Source organism: Rhipicephalus microplus, unplaced genomic scaffold, assembly GCF_043290135.1.
Source record: "Rhipicephalus microplus isolate Deutch F79 unplaced genomic scaffold, USDA_Rmic scaffold_14, whole genome shotgun sequence".
Lineage (NCBI taxonomy): Eukaryota > Metazoa > Arthropoda > Arachnida > Ixodida > Ixodidae > Rhipicephalus > Rhipicephalus microplus.
The window spans coordinates 29267783-29288482 of record NW_027464587.1 but is presented as its reverse complement, the minus strand read 5'-3'; the positions used below and the strand labels follow the sequence as shown (position 1 = coordinate 29288482).

General features: G+C 45.8%; 1 pseudogene; it reads right to left on the bottom strand.

The window, feature by feature from the left end:
* The window catches only part of LOC119181503 (uncharacterized), a 72759-nt pseudogene extending 53462 nt beyond the window's left edge, over window positions 1-19297 (bottom strand).
* Window positions 19298-20700: the final 1403 nt, after the last annotated feature.

Sequence of the window (20700 nt, the reverse complement as noted above, 5' to 3'; positions counted from 1 at the left end):
AAATGTCGTATAAGTGAAGCTAGCGAAACGGCCGCCAGCGCATCATGAGCGTGGCATGCAGTCATGTCGTTACATGACACGCATCTCAAGATTATCATGTTTGAACCATTCAGAAACCTTCGTCCTCCATTCACGTACCGGCATACCAAATTTTGTACGCGGGACGCTAGTAAATTGACCGAGAGCACATCATAAGCGTGGCATGTAGTCATGTTGTTACATGACACGCATATCATAATTTTCATGTTAGGGTCTGTCGCTTGTGTTCGCCATGCAATCATGTCATACCGTACCAGTTATGCAACATGCCATGTGAACGAAACCTCCACAAGAGTAGCAAGGCCATGATAGGTAAATCTTGTTATTCATGACATAAATATCAAAATTTTCATGTTATGACTCATGGAATATGCTCTCCTTATAGTCATGTTATGCTATACCAAGTTTGGTATTGATAGCATTATCAAAACAGCTAGGAGAGCTAAATGTCCTAGGCGGCTGTATAGATAGAAAAATAGATAGATAGATAGATAGATAGATAGATAGATAGATAAATAGATAGATAGATACGCCCAAAGTCGCCGAAGTTCGCTATGAAATGCTTCGAATTTAAAAAAAAAACAGTCACACTTCATCCGCATGCCTTTTATAGCACCGAGTCCCAAGGTACTGAGATCTTCCGAATTATTTTTTCTGCATACGCAAGCAGACGTGTCTTTGTCTGACATTAACACTTTAAAAGTTTTCCAAGAATTTCTTTGACATTGACCTCCACATTTCAAAAGGCGGAGTGGCATATACTGCACGGAAGGGTCAGATGCTAATTAAACGAGTTGAGAATCCCACTGTCTAGTCTGCGCTAGCTGGAAACAATTCACCACGTGTTTGTATATTTTGGGAAGGGTGTATATTTTTTGGGTGTTTTACAGAGGACGATAAACAGAAGATTTTCCGTTAGTTCTCATGAAATCAGGTATTTAACAATAGAAAATGAAGTTGGATTGTAATTTAACTTAAGAAATATGAGTGCTTTCCACAGTACATGGCGCTGTAAAATGGCTGCAGTTTATGGTGACCTTGACAGGAGACAAGCAAGGGAGTAATTTAAATAAAGTATTGCAATGTTTATCAAAGTAAAAAGAAGAACCTAATCTGTGCCTTCGATGTCAGTATGTGTTGAAGCCCTGCTTACTATAGAGAAATTTCAGGTCACAGTGTTAGTTGTGGCATGGCTGTTGCGTCATTATTGTTCGGGGTGTTCGTTGTGCATTGTAATGTAATTCTCATGTTCCTGTGTGCGGGACGCCAGACTGGAAATGGAAAACATGGCCCCATAACACCGTGCTTCACTGCAAATATCGTAAAAAGACGAGAGTCGGCCATCGGTTGTACAACATAAGTACTGGTCTCATCCGCGTGAGAAGGGGACGCAGTCTGGCAGTTTTGTTGGGAAACACACGCTTCAGTAGAACCTAAGACCACTTCGAAGTGGCAGCACCGCATCTTCGGCGAATCGCTTTTGAAGACAGAGCTCTTTCTTGGAATACATGAACGCAGAAGTGTTGGTGTGTCTTTTGCCTCTCTGTCTCTTTCTCTGTCTGTCGGTCGGTCGGTCGGTCGGTCGGTCGGTCGGTCGGTCGGTCGGTCGGTCGGTCGGTCGGTCGGTCGGTCGGTCGGTCGGTCGGTCGGTCGGTCGGTCGGTCGGTCGGTCGGTCGGTCGGTCGGTCGGTCGGTCGGCCGGCCGGCCTGTCTGTCTGTCTGTCTGTCTGTCTGTCTGTCTGTCTGTCTGTCTGTCTGTCTGTCTCACGATTCAGGCGCAGCCAAAGTATAAGCACTTGCTGAACGCGTAGTCATCTCGAATGTAAGTTATTCTTTAAACAAGAGAAAAGAAGAAAAAAGTCAGCCACGTAACCGTCTGCATCATGGCGCGATACCTTAACAGTGACTCACGCGGGATGGGGGTAAGAAAGGTATAAAAGTGCTAGGGATCAATAGAAGGGGTAGGAATAGAGGTAGGGGCAGAGACAGAGATACACACATACATATATAAGGAGAAGACAGGAAAGATGGATACTGTCGCAAGAGTCCGAGGACGGGGCACAACTCAGCGAGGGCTTCACGGCGTCAGGAGATGGCGTAGGGCGAGCCAGACTGCCAGAGCTGCGCTCTCGTAGGAGCCTGCGGGGGCACAACCGGTCGGCACGAAATCGACCGAGAAAATCGCAGCTATCTTGAACTGGTGGCCGCGTTCCTACTTGGGGACATTGTCGATGAATACGCAAATTTTGCGCATAATTGAGACGCAACAACAAGAGGTAGGTACTAGGCAGTATGTTAGTTTTCTTGAAGATATATGGAAGCGTAATTACACATGCGCTAGTGTTTCCTGCGTGGCACCGAGAATGCAACGCTTTGCACAACAAACCTGAGTACAATATGGTGTTGCCACCTGTCAGTGGTTCTGGGTTCTACGCAAGGTGATGTTTTCCGACAAAACTAGTCGGATGGCGTAGATACCTCACGCAGTGCTATATTTCAAGCGGATGAGACTAGGCCTCGTGTGATACAGCGAGGATATTAATATCGCCTTTTGCCCGATATTTGCAGCAATTGATTGATTGATATGTGGGGTTTAACGTCCCAAAACCACCATTTGATTATGAGAGACACCGTAGTGAAGGGCTCCGGAAATTTCGGCCACTTGGGGTTCTTTAACGTGCACCCAAATCTGAGCACACGGGCCTACAACATTTCCGCCTCCATCGGAAATGCAGCCGCCGCAGCCGGGATTCAAACCCGCGACCTGCGGGTCAGCAGCCGTGTACCTTAGCCACTAGACCACCGCAGCGGGGCATATTTGCAGCAAAGCACGAAGATACGCAGCTAATCCTTTTGTGCACGGCACGGTATATTCATTGTACATTACAGCCCATTTTCAGCACAGCATATAAAATAAACTAGGGTACTTAGAATTACGTAGTGAATTGGTCTGTGCCTGAACCATCAACGAGGGGAGACAAGGGTGTAGAAAAAAAGAAGGTGATTATAACAGTCCTATTGAATACGCATTTTTGGCCACTCCCCCAGAGTGGGTACGTGACACTGTTTTTGATGAAAAAAACAAATAAAACGAATGACGGTAGACACTTGTCTCTCTTTAGCTCAGTGTCTTCGGAAATTATCTGAAAGGAATGCCACAATGTGACGCAGAACTCAAGTGAATGTGCGGGCGACATTTTCAGTCGAGCGAACGTGAATTGGGATATCCTGATGAAACTGGCAATTGTATAGTGAGCCCGCGAAGAACCATGCTTGCGATAAAAGAAGCACTACATTCGTTGAGTTGGTGCTTCCACCGGCTTCAATCAGTCGCGAGAAACTTCTAGAGACGGAATCCGCCAGGATGACTCGGCGACTGGATGAACACGAGAAATTCGTCTAAAAGCTAGCGCAGTGAAGCACCATTCAAGAAAAAAAAACATCGGTGGAGGAGAGCAGTATTCTGAAGCTCATCAAGCAACAGTAACGACATACGATGCTGCAAACTCTATTTCTCGCAAACGTGCTGAGTTTTATGTCCATTCAATAAACATTGCGTGTCAAGAAACTCTCTGAAAAAGCTCTGCAAGCCCCAACTGCAGACTTTTGTTTTACGAATATGCATGAGAAAAAAGAATGGATGGGTCTTGGATGACTAGGAAATGAAAATACGCGCCGATATATCTTGGTGGTAGAGCTAAAAATGTCCACATTGTCACGTTAGAGCAGCGTTGACACAAAACGCAAAAGGAGACTAAACGACACGAGCGCTGGCTGACAACTGGTTGCTTTATTCAAGTGAACCAGAAACGTAAATGGAAGAAAGAAGAACAAAACACGTGCGCCCAACCTATCGCACATGACAAAAGACAACATATGCAGAATCATTACGTTTTTTCCAAGTACGTCAGCTTCAAATCATGTAATGAAACGTGCGTGAACACATGTGTCACCATTTTAGGAGATAGCAAAGGCTTCAGTTATCTCTCCTATGCAATAATTAGTGTGTCTCTAAACGGTGGTCGAACAGCAAAAATCTGAGGTGCAACCGTCGGGGGCACAAGAAGGCAGCAGAGTAGCACACTCTGAGGACAGTGTGCTAAAACAACCGGCGCCTCTCTATACAAATTGTTGTTAGAAAGGTAGAATACGGCACTTTCGAAAAAATTCTAGCATCATCCTAATCCACACGAGTGATGACGTGAATAATCAACAAGGGGCACGTCAAGAAATTGAAAAATTACGGGCTGATCAGCGCACTGCCCATGGTGCAGAATATATTTACAAACTAATAGCTCATAGCATGAAGAAAACGTTCAGTAACCAAAAAAAAAAACAAAGTTGAAATTTGTACAGTTTAGTCAATATAAAACATATTCACACTAGAAAAAAATATAGTTCGCTTTATGAGCAGTCATGAAGGCACTGCGCAATGACAGTGTCAACGTTGCTCTCGTGCTCTTGAGATGCGCGAAAACGAAGCGACACTCTACACGACCTGCTAGTAACAAAAACGTCTATCAAGCGGGCGTCTGGACGCCCCTGCCCTCGCAGTGTAATTCGTTCACGCCCCGAGAGTGCTTGCTAGGCTGTCCGTTGTCTGCACTACGCGGCACGTGCGTGTTACAGTACGAAAGGCGCCACGCCACATCTCCCTCTTTCAAGGTACTATCCCGTAATGATCAGGAGGGCTCTTACTTATTTTCGAGGGAAATTCTCCACACGGTGGGCGAAAAGTCCCCATTTTTTTCAAATTTCGCCAAAAACATCACCACTCTGCACGTGTTCCGCTTGTCTAGTAAAAAAAATTGCCAATATGTATAGCCCTGCGCGATACAATACTATCCTTAATTCCTAAATTAAAATGACGTTTTTCAATGCCACTCGCCTCAGCCACTTTTTCATAGGAGCACAAAGAAAGGGTACGCACGCTTCAGCAGCGTTCCCTAGTTCTAGCGCAGTATAAGAAAAGTTTATGATATTTTTTTTTTGTTTCAGGAATCAAAAAAAAAAACTAAGAGGTGGCTCCAGCAAGAAGGTGACGGTGTACGTAGCCTTCCTGGAGATTTAAAGAATTTTCATGCGGTAAAATTATGTGTTCGATAATTGAAGGAGTCCATAATAAAACAACGAAAAGAACTTAAAAAGTAGTACGTACCATTCCCATTGCCCACACCAGGCTATCTATATGGTGATGCTTACACTACTCGTTCGCCTCAGTGCAGTTTCTGAAGTATTTGAAGGCTCCGTAAAGAACCTGATTTCTTGACCAGCCTGGAAATTTTCTTGATAACACATTTAAACTCTACACACAAAATCAGGGGATGCTTTAGAAGTGAAGAAGTCGACAAGCTATTCAGGATAGTTGGTGCTGTGGTCGTAGCACACAGCCGAACTGTCACTTAGCCGCATCAGCAGCGAACTTTAAAGAAGCCCAAATCTCTTAAAGCACATCAAAAATGTAGTATACCCTACCGCCTCGCAGCACGTGAAGCAGTCTATTGAAATAATTTTTCCTAGGAGGTTGTTGGTGGATGCACCAAAACTCCATTGCCTTCAGGATCTCGATGGAGTGAGGAGATACACAAGGAAAATAGGACAGCTGTACGGGATAGCGTGTGAAGTGTGCCTTCTACTGGTGGGTGTCAAACTGCAAAAATTTCGAAACCATGTTGTCGCCAAGTCGCTTTGAAGACACTCTGTGTAGAACACGTGAAAAACGACTGCGTTAAAGTGGTTCACCTCAATGACTAACTCACACGTGTTTTTTCCTCTGTGGTGTACTAGGGGGGGGGGGTCGGTATCAGGTGTTCAATACCAGTGGCCACGATAATTTTTAGTCGTGTGCATGTACCAATTTTTATGCAGAAGCGCACAATGCATACGCGGTCAAGTGCCTCACTTTATTCCCGGCGTGCCGCGAGATGCGCAGCATCGCCCCTTTGTGTTATTGCTTTTCGAAGCCTGGTTTTTCTGCAAAATAAACTAGTTCTTGTCCCAGAGTTCGTAGAGGGTAGTTGTGTTTTTTAGGGGCGAAGCTCCTTATAGCGTGGCTTGTGCGTGCCGTTGTTGTAGTACGTAACCTGTTACACATACCTGCATAAAGTGGCACATACCCACCCTCGCACACATTTACGCATGTCCATATGTTACAAAAAACGTAGCACGACATCTTTATCACGCTCTTGATGTTAAGAAAGCGCTGACAGCAGAAATGTGGTACATACTATCGTTTAGTCCTTGAATTGTCTGCTGGATTGGGTGCTTGTGTATATGAATAATATACGATAAAAAAGTCACTTGGTGGTATCTGCAGTGTTCTCTAGATAGACGCACGGAAGGGCAAAGAGACAAGCAGAGAGAAGAGAAGAGAGAAGAGAAAGAGAAGACAGACAGAGACACGGACAGACGGATGAACGTACGAAGTGACGCATGGATGGACGCACGAATGGACGCATGAATAGAACTACGCCCGAAGGGACAGATGGTTGGACGCATGAATTGACGCACGAACGGGCCCACGAACGACCGCACGTACGGAAGCACGAACGGATTGACGGACGCTTTGCCCCACATATCATAAATCATTCAGTAGATATGCTGTGATTTTTTTCCTCTTACTTGGGGCCAGTACGCAACACTGTCATACGCCGCTGCTGAACAAAACCTCGACGTCACCGTTTAGTTTCAGCGCCCTCAAAAAGCTCATCAACTCGCCCACCTGCACATAAAGAATCAGCAGATGACTCAAAGCCGCCGTTACAATCTTCGACGAAGCTTCGTGTAATACCAGCGAGGCGATCGAGTTTGGGTGCGGACGCCGATACGCCGGCGTGGACTCAGTGAAAAACTTTTGCGGTGGTACTTTGGAGCGTACAGGGTAGTTCGATGTCAAGGGCCACTCGGTCAGAAGATTGTTCTCGATGACATTGGAAACTCTCAATGGCGCTGTGCACAACCTGAAGTTGTCCATGTCGTGTGCCTCAAGCAATTTCATGTGCGAAGCGGAGGGCAGCATGTTGTTGTTACTGTGTTTGTTGCATGTGCTTATTGGTTATACTCTTACATTGCTACGGTACTTTCATAATTTCTGAAACTTTAGAACGATGTCTTTTTCAGAGGGGGGCAATGCAGCATTCCTTGATCAAGTTTGTTATCAGCCCGTTACACAGTAAATACAGTGCAGCGCAAACCGGGCCCTTGTACTTCGAGAAGCTTCAGGACGGTAGTAGATCATAGTGTTAAGATTACGTGCGCAACGTGAACATTATACAATTTACTGGAAGTAACGTGGCCGCTAGCGAAGACACAGGAATACTCGATGGCACGCGTGTAAATGCCGACGTGCTGCACCACTTGTAGGATCATCGACGGCCAACGCTCTGTTCGCTGCTACGAGTCTCTTAGCGAATTGTGTATTGGGACTTCGGAAGTGAAAACAGCGCAAAAATACAGACAAGGACAAAGGAAGAGACGACACCGTGCTGAACTCACAACTAAACTTTATTGAAAGATACACGCACATATATCAAGTATTTGACCCGGGACCCGGTCACGTGGACAACCAAAGGCTTTGCGCATCAGGCAAAACAAGGTATGAGACAAGCCTATTCATATTGATAATCAACACGTGTGTGAAACCACGAAATAACACAAAAAACGTGCCTTCCTACTTGCCCAGGTGGTCTAAATTTCCGGAGCCCTCCACTACGGCGTCTCTCATAATCATATAGTGGTTTTTGGACGTTAAACCCCACATATCAATCAATCAATTCCTACTTGCCAAAAACTTATGGAATGGTCCCCAAAAACTAACAATCACTTTAACGTGGCAGCGCTGAACCCAGGTACCGAACTTCTTTTTCACTAAGGGCCACAGACGGCTTGCATACACACCTTTCCCCCTCCTTTTCAATCAAAAAAGCCTCCATCACTTCCCTGGTGCACTTATCTCGATGTCCAAAAAACAAGTGACTTTATCTGCTAAAGGTTGGCAGCCACACTCCCTACAATGAACTGGCAGATGCAACCCGCCGGCGGCCGTTAAAAAGATTACGTGTTCTTTTAGTCTTACGTTAATGCACCGCCCGGTTCGTCCTATGTAAACCCCCCGAATGACAATGGCAACAGATATACAACACACGATGTACACTGAACATATCTATTTTTTCTCTTCTCCGGACAGTACGAGCAGCTCTTTCGTAGACTCAAACTTCTTTTATGCAGGCGGGAGCACATGGAGGACAACTTCTTGGGAGCGGACATCACCTAGCGTACCCCATACCTACCAGCCACATTTTTCAAGCAATGTGAAAACTTGTGCACGTAGGGTACCACAACCGGTTTCTTTTCATTGCGCACGCGCTCTGTTCTCCTGTGCGTATCACTTACGCCTTTGACCCACTTGATTAGCTTTTGACAGCTCCTAGAGATTTCCGTATCAGGGTAGTGCACCAACTTCAGCCTCTCAACCTGACTATGAAACTTTTTTCAACGCATGCGTGCACGTTTTCAGAAGCGCGCTCCGCAGCGGTGCATAAATAATGCCGGACTTAACTATCTTAGAATGGCCTGAGGTGAACGGCAAGATACCGTTTACGGATCGGGGCTTGTACCGCCAACACAAATGTTCCTCATGAAACCGCATTTTAATATCAAGAAACTGAAGCTCTCCTTTTTCAGGCAGCTCATAGATGAACTTGAGTCCATGGCCAGAATCCTTAAAAAAGTTTAATATGTCAGCTCTCATGATATGCTGACTGTCGGGTTTCATTACATTAAGGAAATCATCAACTTAGCGGAAAATGCACCAGGATTTATTCTTCAATTTATAGGCAACAGACCCGTCGTCTCGTCCCAGAAAAATATTACTTAAAAATGGTGCCACCCTAGATCCGATGCAAACACCAGATTTCTGGACATAAAAACCCCTTTCCACTCCACAACCTTGATCGCAAGTAAAACGTCAGCAATTGTAGAAAGCTTTCCAAGAAAACACCGCAACTGTTAACAAAATTAACTTCATTATTGTCCTCAACCACACATGACTTAACACTCTGCAGAAGTTCATCCTGCGATAAGGAGTAAAACAAGTCCTCAATATCGATGCTCAAAGCCGAAGAAGAACCCGGGTTATTAGTTTTGAGAATATCTACTACACCTTCAGAGCTTTTTGCTACAAAAGGGTCGACTACATATAGGGCTTCGAGGTGCATCTGCAAATAACACGACATCTCAGACAGCCAAGTCCCTTTTTCCGATACAATGGCTCTAAACGGGGAATCAAGTTTATGGGTTTTCACTGAGGAAAAAACTTGCAAGTTTAATTCATTTGCCCTTTATACTCTACTGACAAGACTGGACAGATTCCTATCTTGCAGCATAGCAGTAGCTTGCTGTTTCAACTTCCCTGTTTTTACATCCACTTTTTTGAAATTCTTCAATACGGCTGTCTCAGATTTTTCATTGTAAACGCCCTCATTCATCACCACAAATATTCCTTCCTTATCGGACAAACAAACCAAAAGCCCATTCTCCTGTAAAAAATTGACGACCACCTTGTCATGACAGAGCGTTCGCCTAGCCAACGATGTTTGAATGCATACATCTATACAATTAGAAACGCACCTAATCTGCTCGCCTTCAGGCACATGCCGGAAAATTTTTACAGGAGAATGGGCTTAGGGTTTGTTTGTCGGATAAGGAAGGAATGTCTGGGGTCATGAATGAAGGCGTTTACAATGAAAACTCTGAGACAGCTGTATTGAATTGATTGATTGATTTGTGGGGTTTAACGTCCCAAAACCACCATATGAGTATGAGAGACGCCGTAGTGGAGAGCTCCGAAAATTTAGACTACCTGGGGTTCTTTAACGTGCACCCAAATCTGAGCACACGGGCCTGACAGCTGTATTGAAGAATTTCAAAAATGTGCACGTAAAAACAGGGAAGGTGAAACAGCATGGCTATTGCTATGCTGCAAGATAGGAATCTGTCCAGTCTTGTCAGTAGAGTGAAAAGGGCAAAAGAATTAAACTTGCAAGTTTTTTCTCAGTGAAATCCCATAAACTTGATTCCCCGTTCAGAGCCATTGTATCAGAAAAAGGGACTTGGCTGTCTGAGGTGTAGTGTTACTTGCAGATGCGCCTGGAAGCCCTCAATGTAGTTAACCCTTTTGTAGTAAAAAACGCTGAAGGTGTAGTAGATCTTCTCAAAAATAATAACCCGGGTTCTTGTTGGGTTTTCAGCATCGACATCGAGGACTTGTTTTACTCCTTACCGCATGTTGAATTTCTGCAGAGTGTTAAGTCATGTGTCGTTGAGGACAATAATGAAGTTAGTTTTGTTAACGTTTGCGGTGTTTCCTTTGATAGCTTTTTGGAATTGCTCACGTTTTACTTACGATCAATGTGGGTGGAGTGGAAAGGGGTTTTTATGTCCAAATATCTGGTGTTTGCATCGGATCTAGGGTGGCACCAGTCTTAAGTAATATATTCCTGGGACAAGTCGACAGGTCCGTTGCCGATAAATTGATGAATATGTCCTGGCGCCTTTTCGGTATGTTGTTGATTTCCTTATTGTAATGAAAGCCGATAGGCAGCATAGCATGAGAGCTGACATATTAAAATTTTTAAGGATTCTGGCCTTGGGCTCAACCTACATACTGCCTGAAAAAACAGTGCTTCAGTTTCTTGACATTAGAATGCGGTTTCACGAGGAACATTTGTGTTGGCGGTACAAGCCCCGATCCGTAAACGGTATCTTGCCGTTCACCTCAGGCCATTCTAAGATAGTTAAGTCCGGCATTATTTATGCTGCGCTGCGGAGTGCGCTTCTGAAAACGTGCACACACGCGTTGAAAAAAAGTTTCATGAGCCAGGTTGAGGGGCTGAAGTTTGCGGGCTACCCTGATACGGAAATCTTGAGGAGCTCTCAAAAGCTAATCAAGTGGGTCAAAGGCGAAAGTGATACGCACAGGAGAACAGAGCGTGTGCGCAATGAAAATAAACCTGTTGTGGTACGCTACGTGCACAAGTTTTCACATTGCTTGAAAAATGTGGCCAGTAGGTATGGGGTACGCGTGGTGATGTCCGCTCCCAAGAAGTTGTCCTCCATGTGCTCCCGCCTGCATAAAAGAAGTTTGGGCCTACGAAAGACCTGCTCGTACTGTCCGGAGAAGAGAAAAAATAGATATGTTCAGCGTACATCGTGTGTTGTATATCTGTTGCCATTGTCATTCGGGGGGTTTACATAGGACGAACCGGGCGGTGCATTACCGTAAGGCTAAACGAACACTTAACCTCTTTAACGGCCGCCGGCGGGTCATCTGCCAGCTCATTGTAGGGAGTGTGACTGCCAACGTTTTGCAGATAAAGCCACTTGTTTGTTTGTTCATCGAGATAAGTGCACCATAGAAGGGATGGAAACTTTTTTCATTGAAAAGGAGGGGAAAAAGTGTGTAAGCGAGCTCTGTCGCCCTTGGTGAAAAAGAAGTTCGGTACCTGTGTTCAGCGCTGCCACGTTAAAGTGATTGTTAGTTTGTTGGGGAGCGTTCCATACGTTTTTGGCAAGTAGGAAGGCATGTTTTTTGTGTTTTTTCGTGGTTGTTACACACGTGTTGATTATCAATATAAATAGGCTTGTCTGATACCTTGTTTGCTTTGATGCGCAGATGCCTTTGGTTGTCCACGTGAACGGGTCAAATACTTGATATATATGCGTGTATCTTTCAATGAAGTTTAGTTGCGAGTTCAGCACGGTGTCGTCTCTTCCTCTGTCCTTGTCTGTATTTTTGCGCTGTTTTTACTTCCCAAATATGAACCACCAACTAGACCAACTTTTGCTATTACTGTATTGGGACATTCCGTTTACCAGCCACAAGTTTAGCCGAATGAACAGTTTATCTTGGACGTGCCGGCTGCTGTCTTTGGTAACATCATGACCGAGGTGACAATATCTCCCATATTTTTTGTTGATGATTGATATTTGGGCTTTCACGTCCCAAAGCCAATATATGCATATGAGAGCCGCCGTAAAGGAGGGCTCCGCGAATGTCGACCACCTGGGATTCATTGACGTGTGCCAAAATCTGAGCACATGGGCCTACAGAATTTTAGCCTCCGTCGAAAATGCAGCCGGCGCCTCCAGGATTTGATCCCGCAACCTGTGGGTGGGCAGCCGAGTGCCTTAGCCACAAGACCACCACGGCGCGGCTTTTTGTTGCTGTTCTTGCGTAGATTTAGTGCGAAAGAGGGCAATGGACACAGACACGACGAGAACTTTGCTTTGCTATACTGCACCTCAAAAAAGCAACAAAATATTTGCATAAATCTTTACGCGTTCGCCTGAGACAACTCAAAGGCGACAGCCGACTCCTCTTTCAGAGACTATATACTCGTCCTACCCCACATCCTACTAAGGCTACCAGCACTTAGCGTCTTACATTGTCCCCAGGCTCCGACGTGCTGCAAGCTTTGGGCATGTCACCTGATTTTGCACTGCGTCCTGGATTGCTCCACCAAGCGACGACGTCGTGTGAAGACATCACCTTGTGAGATCATGATGAAGTAATTCTGACTCCTCCTATTTTACGATCTGTGACGTTCCGACGAAGCCCATTTAGAAATTATTTTGGATCACACGTGCTCTCCCCGATGCTGGTCGACTTTTGCGTTTCACGGTTAATCTAAATTTTTCGCCTTGAAACTTATGTTCAAGTAAACCGGTCCGCCAGTGTTACTAGCCCTAAAGCAGGTGATAAATACTAGCTCAATAAACTGTACATAACAGGTGATTTGCATGCATATATATTTAATAATTTTCATTACTTGAATGCCCTTGAATAATTTTAAACCTAAAATAACCCAAATTAAAGATATTGTTTGCTTAGCAAAAACAAGTTCAAAAAACTTAGAAGTGCCCCAGCAAAAAATAGAAAGCCAGTTGTAAGATATGCAGCACAAGTAATGAATATTTTAAAGCAGATATATCATCGTTTATTACCGAATACAATGATTATTTCATTTAGGCTGTCTTTAAATTATATCTTTACAACACACATAGCTACACTAACCTAGAAGAGCTGTTTATGAAACAAACATTTATCAATAGACGCTTCAAAGGAAAGGGTAGAAAGCGATAGCTTGCTCACTGACCCCTTATGGTTTGGTATAAGGGAGGGAGCTAACTTCAACTGGAAATGGTCGGCTCGCCTTGACTCAGTGGTGGCTGCTCCGTTCTTAAGAAGTAAAATAAAGATAAAACCGAAAAATTGGCACAAACAAAGCAGTGCTCAATGCTCTCGGTTGCATGACGCGTGTTCCTGAAACACTTGGTGAGGGAACACTAAACGAAGTTTTAACTGCAAAACATTGTCGTATGGCTGAGCATGGCTGCACAGCACTTCGTAATTTTTCGCGGTCACGGGCCAGCGGGCTGAGATATTGAAAAAATAGTCATTTATTTTTTTACACTCCTCGGTTTCTGAAGGCTACAAAGACTAAAAAGAGAACTTACTCCTTGACTACGCGCACGCCTCGAACTATTTGCTGCGTCTGGAGTCTTCTGTTGGAAATACCTCTGAAGACATCGCTTTTATTGAACGTTCTTAACTTTATTTTCCATTTATTCTTTTCCTACGTTTCCCTGTTGCCTGAGAGCTTAATTTCTCTGGCGTGATAATTACAAGTAAGGCAGCTTTGCACCTGAGAGGCGACATTTCTTCAATTCAAGACAGTACCGGCAAAAAGATGTCACTAGATTTTTACGTCACAAGAAGCGAGTGTCGTTCTTGTTTCTTTACCAAGCACTTTCAGTCCAACACTCAATTACGGTTTTTCGGTTATTCATAAAGTATATTCTAGAAGTACAAAGCGATGATTCAAGCTAAGGTTAAAAGGTAGATGTCACGTACGGTTTCAGAGCAAAGCCGCATTAAAAGTAAGGACTAATACACTGTTAGCATACCTTGCAAAAGTATTTTGAAGATATTATTAAAACGCATTCATAAGCTGCAATTGCTGCACTCCCTGGCGGAGCAAACCTCAACCCCGCGTTTCTTTGTAAGTGGTATCTGAGACGCGCCTTGGCAGCGTGGGAAACACAAATATAATCTGCACAATTCGAAACGAAAAAAGAGTATCTGCGCCTTTTTTTTTTCGGAGAGTGCCACGTATACAACTTCCCTTGAAAGTTGAAGGACACTTTGCAAGTTCCCAAGTGTGTTCACCGAGAGCCTGTGGTCATTCGACTAACTATGCCATGTGCATTTTTTTTACACTGCCACTAAAATGGTACACAAACGGTATGTATGTGTGTTTCTTCTTTTGATTTTTGCCACGAATGGCAGCGAGACGTGAGACTAATGGGCCTCCGTTTCGCATAGGTTCGTATTCCTGCGTTTTCCTTATCGTGCAGAAGCCGTTGCCATTCAAGAGCTTATAAGGCTCATTTATTCTTCTCGTGAGCGAAAAGCGCCACAGCTGACACCATGCCACGGTACCGGACACAGTTTCCGGACACTGCAAATGCGAGACATTAAGGCTTGTGCCTTAAAAGGGACTGTTGCGCTTTTTGGTGGGTCACAATAAGGGCGCACTAGGCGGTAACCTTGAATATCTTAGGAAGAGTGAATAGACACTTGCCTAAAGGATCACATCACTTCTAAAAAAGCCGCAATAGTCTTGCTGGCAATACTCCTAAGTGGGTCAAATGACACAGCTGAAAGTGTCGAGCTACTATATTACTGATATTGTTACGTAGTTGACTAATCCTCCAGTGTAGCAAGACTGCCAATTGAAGTAGTGAAGTATTGATTTTAGGCAAGTCCAACAGTTCTTCACATTGTGCTCAGTCAATGCAAAAAAGATTCTGTGATATCACCGTATCGCGAAGCGCCGAGTGATAAGTCGGACCGATCCATGGACGGGGAACCACCGCCTTTATTTTGATGGCAATCGCTTATATACAGATGATAGCATTGACAGCGCCCCCTATACACTACACAACACATTCCCCCTCATAAAAATTAACAACACAACTAAAGTCAGTCTACTTTCGCGCACTCACTTCACAGCACACGTTCACTTCACCACACTTGATGTTCTTGTAGTCAGGTCAGCTCGTAGTCTTGATACCGTGTTGGCATTCTTCTTGTTCGTTCCGGCCTGGTGCGTGATGGTGCTGTGGCTGTGGCCAACTGCGACCGAGATGTGTCCTGCTGATCGGGAACCTCTAATATGGGCTCCGTTACCGTGGTTTGTGCACTGTCAGAATGGTTAGCGCTTCCCTGGGTGTCTTCTGATGGACCCACTTCCGATTCATTCACGACTATAGGGTTTTGTGGCTGAGCCATCTTTCCTATGTGAAGATCCATGTCGTAGGAAAACCCCGAAGATGCATTGCGTCGCGCTGTAACCGCGTCAGCTAGTGCTTGTGCCTGTCCTGTCCTTCCTTTACTAATTACTGTTAACTTTGATGCGTTCCATTTCGTCCCGTTTGCCAGTAGAAACGAATTCGTGCCCACACGTCTCTTCACCTGGATCGGCAAAGAAAACTTGTGTTTCGTCTTCGGTCCGCCTTGTTTTACTTTTACGAAATCTCCTGGCTTAATGACAGACGCTCTGGCACCTCGTTTTTCATCGACGTACTTTTTTGTTCGTTGTTGCTGCTCCTTAACGCGCTGTTTCAACTTTTCCATGACGACACGCGGCTCCTCAAAAAATTCCCTTTCTGGGAGGCCAACAACATCCAATCTCGTTCTGGGTTTTCTTCCATGCAGCAGGTAAGCCGGCGACGCTCCTGTAGTTGCATGCGGGGTGGCCCTATAAACACCCAGGTAGTCCCAAATTGCCTCCTTCAGTGGTCTTCGCTCCAATGCCGCAACCTGCATATACTCCTTGAGAACGCGGTTGAACCGCTCAATTTGCCCATTGCATTGCGGGTAGTACAATGTTGTAACACAGTGCTGAATTCCCCGGTCTCGTAAAAACTGCTCAAAACATGTCGACATGAACTGACGCCCATTGTCAGTCACAATGCTTTTCGGGTACCCTTCTCTCGAAAAAATTTCCACGAGTACTTTCACTACTGCCTGTGCAGTTATTGTGGACACAAATGCCACCTCAGGCCACTTGCTGTGGTAATCAATAATAGTGATTGCAAACCTGCACTCTGGAGGGGCTCGTTCCATCGGCCCAACGATGTCAATTCCAAGCTTTTCCCACGGCTTCTCGGGCCACTGCACTGGCTCCAACGGGGCCCTTACAGTTTTTGCAGATTTATCTGATGCTTTGCAGACAGCACAATTCCTAACCAAAGATTCAACATCACTGTCCATTCCGGGCCACCAGTACTGTTCCCTCAACCGTTGTTTGGTCCTTACAATGCCTGGATGCGATTCGTGTGCCATCATGACCAGCCTGGAAGCAAGTGCTGCTGGGGGAACGACCCGTTCAGCGCGAAACAATAGTCCGTCTATAACCGACAGTTCTTCTTGCATACGAAAAAACAATTTTATGTTTTCAGCTAAACAGCCCTTTTCCGGCCATCTGGACATAACATACTGTGCCACCTCATTTAACACTGAATCCTCAGCTGTCGCTGCTTGCAACTCACTCTTTGTGATCATGCTGGAAACCACAGCAACTACTTCCTCAACAGGGTCGTCTTCTGCAGGGGTCAACGGTAGCCTAGAAAGCGCATCCGCAACGACATTGGTGCTCCCCTTTGTGTACTGCACCGTGAAGTTGTATCTCAGAAGTCTAGCAGACCAGCGTTCAATACGCAGTGGCCGTCTTCCAACCCCATTTGTGGACAGCAGTGTCACCAAAGCCTGATGGTCAGTTCGTAAGACAAACTTGCGGCCCCACAGATAAACATGCCAATGTTCGCACGCCCATAAACATGCCAGCGCCTCTCGTTCCCCGGTAGAGTACTTGCGTTCTGGTGGCGTTAGTGTCCTCGAAGCGAATGCCACTGTACGTACTTCTCCGTCGACTACCTGCTGTAGCACAGCTCCCAGTCCATATGCCGAGGCGTCAGTGGTCACTTGTACAGGCAAAGACTCGTTGAACATGGCCACCACCCCACATGACGACAGCATCTTCTTGACCCTGCAAAAACTCTCCTCGGTGCTCTGGTCCCACACGAACTTCTGTCCTTTACGAAGAAGCCGTCGCAGTGGCTCCACCACCTCTGCATAATTGGGGAGAAAATGAGAGTAATAGCCTATGAGCACAAGGAAAGACCGCAGCGAGACTACATCGGCAGGCGTTTGTGCTTTCATCACAGCATCCACCTTTGACTTAAGTGGGGCCAGACCTCTTGCACTCACGTGATGACCCAAAAAGGAGAGTTCCTTGACAGCGAATAAGCATTTCTGATTCAGCTGCAGCCCCGCCTCAGCGATCCGATGCAATACCTCGCGAAGGTTACGGTTGTGCTCGTGCTTAGTCTTTCCAAAGACTATAATGTCGTCGATATAAAACAACACGCCCTTGCAGCCCTTCAATATTTCTTGCATCATTCGCTGAAACGCGGCAGGTGCCGATGCGAGGCCAAAACAAACTCTGCAGAACCTAAATAAGCCTTCGTGCGTAATAAACGTCGTTATTTCGCGACTCTCTTCGGCTAATTCCACTTGATGGTAGGCTGCAGCAAGATCCAGTTTCGAGAACCATGCTGCTCCGCTCAGCGCATGTAACAGTTCCTCCGTGTGCGGCAAAGGGAATCCATCAATGACTACTGCTTTGTTTGGCTCGCGCAAATCGACGCATAGGCGAATAGTTCCATCTTTCTTCTGCACAACCACTATAGGAGACACCCATTCCGCAGCGCTAACCCTTTCTATAATGCCTGCATCCAATAATCTTGTCAGTTCAGCCGCTACTTTATCTCGCAGCGTCAGGGGCAAGCGTCGAACTTTCGCTGCTACTGGTTTTACGTCTGCGCGCAGCTTTACAGAATGTACAAAGTTTTTCGCTAAGCCCAACTTATCAGCGAAAAGAAAAGAAAACTCACACAATTCAGGAGGGAGCGACTGGGGGCTGGCCGTGACTTGTAGACATTCCAATGTAGAACCGATGATGTTCAACTGTAGCTGGTGCACCGCGTCTAGTCCCAGTAATGCCACGCCCTGGGGAACAACGTAAAAGCGGAGGCAAACCGAGTTTTTCCCGCGTACAACTCTGGCTGTGAACCATCCCAAGACTGGAATTTTCTTCTGTGAAAAATCACGCAGCGTCGCTGTAGCCGCAGTCAAAGGAAACCTGTTGGCGAACTTGTCTCGGTAGACGTGGTCGGGCAAAATAGACACCGACGACCCAGTATCCACCAGCAACTGAAGTGGCTCGTTCTCAACAACGACGTCAACTACCAAAGTCCGTCGTTCCACTTGTCTGACCGCCAGCACAGTGAGCACGCCTTCTTCGCTAGCGCCGTCGTTCCGGACCGTCCGTACGTTCTGCTCCCTCCTCATGCCACAGACCGCTTGAAAATGTCCCATCTTGTGGCATTTGGAGCAACGTTTCCCCCGTGCTTTACATTCCTGTGAATTAGCGAGGTGCCTTGTAGAGCCGCACCGGTAACACTTGCGCACCGACGTCGCTGTCGAGTCGCCGTCTGGGCCTCTGCCTTGGAATACGTGCTGTACTATGTCCGTTTGTGGCGACCCTTGGTCATAGACCGCAGCGCCCTCCGCTGCCTGCTCGTACGTCTGCAGCATTTCTACAGCCTCTGCCAGCGTAAGTTGGGACCCCTTCACGAGCAGTTTCTGTCGCAACTCAGTGCTCCGTATTCCATCAACAACCCTGTCTCGCAGAGCCGCCTCCAAGAAATCCCCGAAGTCACACGTCTTCGCTAACTGTCTGAGGTTACTGACGAACTCCCGTATAGGCTCATTCGGCAGTTGCCGACGTAAAGTGAATCGACGTCGCTCTACCAGTACGTTGACGGTGCTTGAGAACTGACGCTCCAATAGGCCCAACGCCTCGATGTAACTATCTCTTCCACTTGCCTCCGTCTTATCTTCTGTCGTGCCTGGCGTCCGCGCCGGCTCTGGGCCCAGTGTGCGAAAAATACGGCGTCCCTCGACCCCGAGACATTGCAGTAGAATGGCCTTTTTCCGTGGTGGCGGTTGCGCGTCCATCCCCGTTGCTTCAAGGAAATTTGTGAAATCATCGCGCCACTGCTCCCATGGGATTGTCGCATCTCCAGGAGTCTCCAGAAAAGGCGGTAATGGCGGTAGTCCGTACGTTGCCATCTCGTAGGCGACGCCCCTTAAAACGGCAGGAAACGGTTCGTCGCTAGCTCGCTAGCTTCGCCGACTGCGCCAGAATGTGATATCACCGTATCGCGAAGCGCCGAGTGATAAGTCGGACCGATCCATGGACGGGGAACCACCGCCTTTATTTTGATGGCAATCGCTTATATACAGATGATAGCATTGACAGCGCCCCCTATACACTACACAACAGATTCTTTCAGTTTTAGCGTCATCTTCAAGAATATATTCAACTAACTGAACATTCCCAGAAGAGTATTAGAGTAAACGCAGAACGATTGTTCGCAATATTCAATTAGATAGTTCAGGTAGACCTTATTTACATCATTCCGCTAGTATTATAACATACTAAAAAGCGCGGCTTTTGCGTTCGTGTTGCCATTCATACACTGAAAAATAGACTGGAGAAATCGGCATCGTACTTAGAAGAATATCACTAAAGGTTATGAATAAAAAAGTTGTGAAGGCTTGAGGCAAGGCAAAATAAAAAAAAAACTTAAGTGAATAAACCAAAATTTGTGGATGAATTTGATCCACAAGAACGAAGCTGCGTACGAAGAACTTATGTTGTGAGAAAAAAAATGAAGACGAGACTTGCTCTCATTGTCTTATCGCAGACATTTCTTTTGAAAAGATGGCAAAATTGTATCACTAAACAAGCTATATTTATAAGGCAGAGAGTATACATCAGCTTGAGGAAAAGGCTGTTGGATAGCGACGCCATAAACAGCACAAGATTGATTGATGTGGACTGCGCATGCGCCTTCTCTTTTAAAATGATGGAAATGCGAGCTAATAGAATAGGTTTCATAGTGAATTATATGAGGCAGCACTAAGGTGAATACAAGGACGAAAAGGGTTATGTCTTGTCTTTTCTCATCCTTGCATTTGTTCTAGCGATGTCCCATATAACTCAATATGAGTCCTCTCTGTCTTTACTTCTGTTCTTCTGGAGCTCTGAACAACACTTCATTAGAATCCAGGTCATGCATGGTCGTCTGTACAAGTGACTCAAAGTCGACTATCAGGGTAGGGAGGTCACCTTGTTAAGTAATAACACTCAAACGCTCATTCTTTCCAATTCTTTTGCTTTTGTTCTCTAATGAGATTCATGGTCGTGCTACTCCAAACACTTGGTCTGCTTTAACAAGGGCAGGATGTGTGGTGGCGTCCACCGTTAAGGTAAATGTCCTGACGAATGCAAGGTGTAGGTTTCTAGTTCCGGACTCCGGTGGTGACGGCCAGCGTTCGAGCGAGCTCGACTATAGCCTGTTGCGCCTGCAAGTCGTCAAGCAGGATCGTCTCCGAGTCCTCCTGCGCTGGGTTAGGGATGGGCTCAATGGCTGGATATCAGGGGCTTGCCTGGTAAACATAATGCTTTT